The sequence below is a fragment of the Marmota monax genome, unplaced genomic scaffold (assembly GCF_021218885.2).
Source record: "Marmota monax isolate L192 unplaced genomic scaffold, Marmota_monax_Labrador192_F-V1.1 WCK01_AAM20220418_F8-fsc00031, whole genome shotgun sequence".
Taxonomy (NCBI): domain Eukaryota; kingdom Metazoa; phylum Chordata; class Mammalia; order Rodentia; family Sciuridae; genus Marmota; species Marmota monax.
The window spans coordinates 1,106,818-1,112,817 of record NW_026695197.1 but is presented as its reverse complement, the minus strand read 5'-3'; positions in this window follow the sequence as shown (position 1 = coordinate 1,112,817).

Below are 6,000 nucleotides of genomic sequence, written 5' to 3'. Positions count from 1 at the left end.
TCTGCTGAATGTGGCATCCAGGCCAGTACGGACCCTAAGTTTGTGGCGTCCTGTTCCCTAGGTTTGAGTTCTATTATCATTTCCTCCTCATGTACTTCAGTGCATACAGCAGTTTCAGCTTAGTGTCTTGGGCAAACTCACAGATTGAAGCATTCCCTATCAGCTGCTCAGTGTATCCTTAATAAACAAAAGCACAGTTTTTTGAAATGGGTAAATTTCAAAGACATTTGTTAGATGAGGGGTGGGTCAAGAACAAATGACCTTGAATAAATGACAGGTAAAGGTAAATCCCTAAATTCAATTTTTTATTTCTTCTGTTTTTCAATGTGTCTTTGTAAATGCATATGTTTGAACAGGGTGTTACTCATTCTTGACTTCTCTTTTTGGAATTCTGAATTCCTAAAACATAATGTAAAAAAAAAAAGATATCTATATGATTGTTCAAAACATAGCACACTAAAAGTGTAATAATTTTAAAAGAGAAGATACATAATTGGCATTGAATTAAAATCAGAATTCTGTTTATTCAAGAGAATTCAAAAAGCAATGAACAGCTTCCTTTTTTACAGCTAAATATATAAACATAAAAGGTTTCAGGTCCAGAATATATTTAATATTTCTATAAATAACAAAAAAAAATATAATTCAACAGAAAAATGTTCAGAAGATGAACAGGCCTCACATAAGTGAAGGTGTTTGAATGGACAGTAAATATAATAATTGTCTCATCAGTCATGAAAATTCCAATTGAAATGCCACTGAAATATCTAACAAAAGGACAAAGAAGATGTTTTGAAGTAAAATAAAACTTTATCTTGCCAAATGTTAGAAATTATTTGAGGGAATCAAAACTCTCAAGCTTTGCTGGTCAGTGCTGAAGTTGGATAATCATTCTAGATAGTTCTTTCATAATATCTACTGAATTTATAAATATGAACTGACAATATCACCACTAGTGACAAATATACATAAAAAGCAACACAAGGGACTGGGGCGGTGGCTCAGTGGTAGTGCACTTGCCTGGCATGTGTGATGCACTGGGCTCAATTCTCAGCACCACATATAAATAAAGGAGAAAAACACTAATTAAAAAAATACTAGACCTAATAAACAATTTTTAAAAAAGCAACATAAAAAGGTACATACTCAGAAGGATGCACAAGATAATAAACACGTTATAGTACATTTGTATATACCACACACACAAATGGAATATTTGATGAACCAGTAAGCAGAAAAAATAAGAAAGTAGAAGCTAACTTAAAGAATATTCCCACTTATGTAAATAACAAAGTAGGTCAAACCATACCATAGTATTTAAAGTCAGGATTGTGGTCACTTCCTTAAGAAAGGAATTAGGTAATGATTGAGAGTCATGAGATTGCCTTTGAGATACTGGGAATGTTCTGTTTTTGTACCTGGAGGTAATAATTTGGTTTTCATTTTGTGATAAATCATTGAGATCTATATTTATGTTTCATACACTCTATGTATATTACATTTCATTTTGCAAAAGGGTGAAGGTTATAACGATAAGATAAAATCGATACAATAAAGATAATTTTCATATTTATTCATTGCAAATCAATACAAAGTTTTGATAACTACAATTTTGTCACAGTTGAGCAGAGGTGATTTTTTTTCTTCCTACTCCAGGAATATATAAATTATCTTAAATTTTTAACATTTAAGATAATTAAAACAATGGCATAACAGGTTTTACTATTCAGCAAGCAAGTATTTCAACTGATAAAGTTACAAGTTAAATCATTTCAACTTCAAAAGTAGTGAGTCATCATTTGAATTAGCATTTAATATCACATCTTCAAAAGGTTGAGAGATAAATTCAACCTTGTTTCTCCTAAAAAGAGAAAAAAATTCTTTTTACAGAAGCTTCAATGAATACTGTTATCTAAGTAGGTATATTAAAAGTCTATAAAAGAAAACCAATGATGAATAGTAAATCTCTCCAAATAAATTTTTCCTAACTCCAAAAAGAAAAGTAAGAAATAGGCTAACTGTGTTACAACTGTGTTAGTAATGAAATATTTTATAATTGATATCAAACAAGCATTCCCAATATTTATCTCAGCAACTAAGGAACAGGGTATTTCATTTGTTCCCCATTAGGAAAAATGGGAGCCACCTGAAGGACAGAATTAAATAAATTCCTAACATTGTATTTGGCAGAGTAATTAGCATCTTGGAGATTTAAAAACTCCAAAAGATTTATTGGAAATATTTTTTTTTAATAACCCCATAGAACTGTAATCCCAGTGGCTCAGGAGGCTGAGGCAGGTGGATAGTGAGTTCAAAGCCTGCCTGAGCAAAAGCGAGGCACTAAGGAACTTGGTGAGACCCTGTCTCTAAATAAAATACAAACTAGGGCTGGGGATGTGGCTCAGTGGTGGAGGATCCCTGGGTTCTGTCCCTGATACCCTCCTCCCCTTTCGGAAATAAACAAAAAACAGGAAAAGTTATACTCAAACCAAGTAACAGTTTACAAAATAAGAAATGAATAAATTAAGCAAAGAGCAAGACCTAAGAAAACAGGATAATTATTTAATTGGCACTTTGAATAAATTGAATTATATTTTCAGTTGCAGAGTCAAACACTAGAGGGTTCTGAAGGAACTTAAAAAGGGAAAGCTGAGCAACTTCTGTGAGAAACTTCATAGGATACTATGTTATATAGATGACAAGATGGAGGACAAAATGGAAAATACCAGACACAGTTTTGGAGTTTGCTATCCAAAAAGATATATAATAAAAAAAATAACTTGTACTAAAATTTGCAGGAAAGGAAATTCTGGCCATTTTCCTGACCACCTTGTATGAATATTATTTTTAGAGTCCCTGTTTTTCCCTGAGAAAAAAAGAAGTCAGCATAAACCAGATGGACTTTCACTGTAAATCCTCAATCTACATTCAAAATCAAGAAGATTTTTTAGTAACAACTGAGAGGGAACATGATGGACTTTCTCAATACATGTGATGTTTTTTTTCCTTATGACCCCTTGGAAGCGCTTGAGTATGAATATTGTTTATTTGACATTGTGATATTCAGTTAGCATGACTTGGCTCTTAGACATGTTACTTAGCTTCTAGTTCCTAGAATTGCAATCATATGTCTAAATATATACATGAAATCCAAGTATTACCTAGGGGAATGAAAATGACTGAGTATAGGACATGTATAAGAAACTTATCCTTACCAAAGCCAAGTTATATTTTCCACAAGTGTCTAATACTTAAACTATACATTACAGGCATACAGACAAACTAACTGACACCATGGAGATTTAGTAAATTGTCAGGGACCACTTGATGTTAAATGCTGGAGTAAAAAGTTGAAAGCAAATCCATGAGTTCTATCCCTTTACCTCTCTATGTCATTCTTCCTTCCTACAATCACCCCCAGAGTGACCCCAGAGCAAGCATTTTCAGATGAACTAACCTTCATAATCATTCCTCAGATATTGAGTTCCTTAGAAATCCAGGTAGCCTCTAGGAACAGCTGAGGAGAGCCTAAAGGGTTGTTCTAACTATTTCTATTTTCTCCTGAAAATCCTTTACTCTCAAATGCCACAATTTTCATAAAGAATTACTATTATCAAAGAATTCACCTCTTACCTTTTACTCGGAAAGATATATTAAACCATAAACCCAAAATACAATTATTTAGGGGTGAATCATAATATATTAGGTATTGATATTAATTAAACAAATATACACTAAGATTCTATTCTATATCAGGCATTCTGACATGTTCTGGGAGCATCAAATAAGAAGCTTTGTTTCTGCAGTCTGAACTTAAAGCTGGTAATAAGAATCTCTGCACTCCACTCTTGGGGCTGTGTTTAAATTTCTTGAGCATGCTGTGTCCTGTGAAGTCATATTCCTAAAGAACAGGAAGTGGGGGATGTTCAAAATACTTTCTATTTGCCCTTAACCTTGAAATATCATTTTCTGACTTTCTTCATCTTCTGGTCTAGGTTGTGGGAAGGAATCATTATCGTGCATTATTTAAAAGATTGATTCAATAACAAAAAAAGGAATCTTGAAGGGAATCCCAGAGTGTTTTAATTAAGAAAGACTTTGAATTGGGGAATTTCATTACATCCATTGAGATCAGTATGTATCCAGATGTGGATTATAAGGTCTTTGTTTTGCTAGATTTTCAACTAAGCAACAGAAAATACTATAACTGATATGTAAATATATGTGTGTGTGTATATATATATATGTGTGTGTGTGTGTGTGTGTGTGTGTGTGATAATTATATATCATGGTCATCTTTATGCCTTTTATCTATCTATCTATAGATAGATCAATTGACTAAGAATTACTACAATGCATTTAAGACATACTACCCAAAATATGGCACTGTATTATTCAACTTTCCATTAATGCAACTAAATACCTGAAACAAAGAGAAAAGGTTTGGTTTGACTCACAACTTTGAAGGCTTCATTCTATGGCAGTAGACTGTTGTATTTGGGCCTGTGGTAGGGCAGCACCTCATGGTGGGAAAGTGTGGTGGGATAAGCTGCTCACTTCCTGATGACCCAGAAGTGAAAGAGAGAAAGAAAGAGGAGGGTGTGCTACACAATCTCTTTCAAAGGCATGCCTTCTGTGACCTAAGACTCCCCCATGAGGCCTTCCTCTATTGTTCCACCACTTCCCAAGAGCACGATGATCTAGGGGCCAGGCATTGAACACATGGGTCTTTGGGTCATTGCAGATTCAAACTACTGTAGGCATCTTGGCATTTGAGAAGAAGGGGAAGAAAAACAGGAAGAGGAGGAGGAAGAAGAAGAAGGAGGAAGAGGGAAGAAGGAGGAGAAGCAGGAGGAGGAGGAGGGAGTAATAGTAGTAGTAACAGGAAAGCCCTTCTCACCTTCCCCTCTCATCTTTTCCCCTGAAGGTGGCCATAAAACCTAACTAGACTTTCCCTGAATTAAAGGAATCTTCTTCAGAGATATCTATGTACACAAAAGAAAAAAAAAGTCACACAAGAACACAACAGGTTGCCAGTTTCTCCTTGTTTATACCATTCGATCATAACACTTTTGTCTTCCAAACATATTTCTGCACAACTGTCCATAAAGTACAAATTTCTATTTTTTATTTGGGTCTTCATTTCTTAATGTTCCTGTGTCATGTTAAATTTATATTAAATCAGTGTGTATGTTCTTCCCTTGTTATTCTGTCCTTTGTTATAGGGGTCTCAGCCATCACCCTAGTAATGGATGAGGAAAAAAATCTTTTCCCTTCTACAAACCCAAAGAAATAATGATTTGAAACTCTGCTCCTATGTCATCATCTCCCAAGAAGCCTTCTTTTCCTAGATACTCTGTCATTGAAAATAAAACTCATAAGCTTAGGAATCTTTTTGTCAAGATCAGTTCTGTATTAGTGCTTAGAAAAATATCCAGAAGACTTCTTCAATAAATTGTTGGTTGAGAAAATGAATACTTCTTCTAATTCCCCATGAAATTTATGTCAGCTTGCAGTGGGTCTGTTGTTATTTACAACTTTGTCTCCCCTCTAAATGTGAGTTCCTTAAGTCCTCAGACATTATCATGTGCCAGTTTCTTTTGTATCCTAATTAACCAACATTACATGTATGGGCATAAACCATGTTGGTTAAAAGTATATTTTTCCTATTACAATAGATCATAGGCAATGTCTAATGTGAAGAGAAAGAAACTAGAGATTGATGTTTCAAAATAGTAAAGATAAAATTACAGTAGTACATGGAATAAATGATGTGATCATGAAATATTTTAGCGATAAAATTGGGGGTAAGAGAGGGAAACTGTTTGAACATAGACAAATGAGAGAGAAAGTGTTAATAAATAATGAAAAATTTAAAATTTCTAATACAGGCAAACATGGGTATTGTTTAGTCTATTTTCACTGCTGTAACTAAAAGATCTGACCAGAGCAACAGTAGAGGAGGAAACATTTATTTGAGAGCTCATGTTTCAGAAGTCT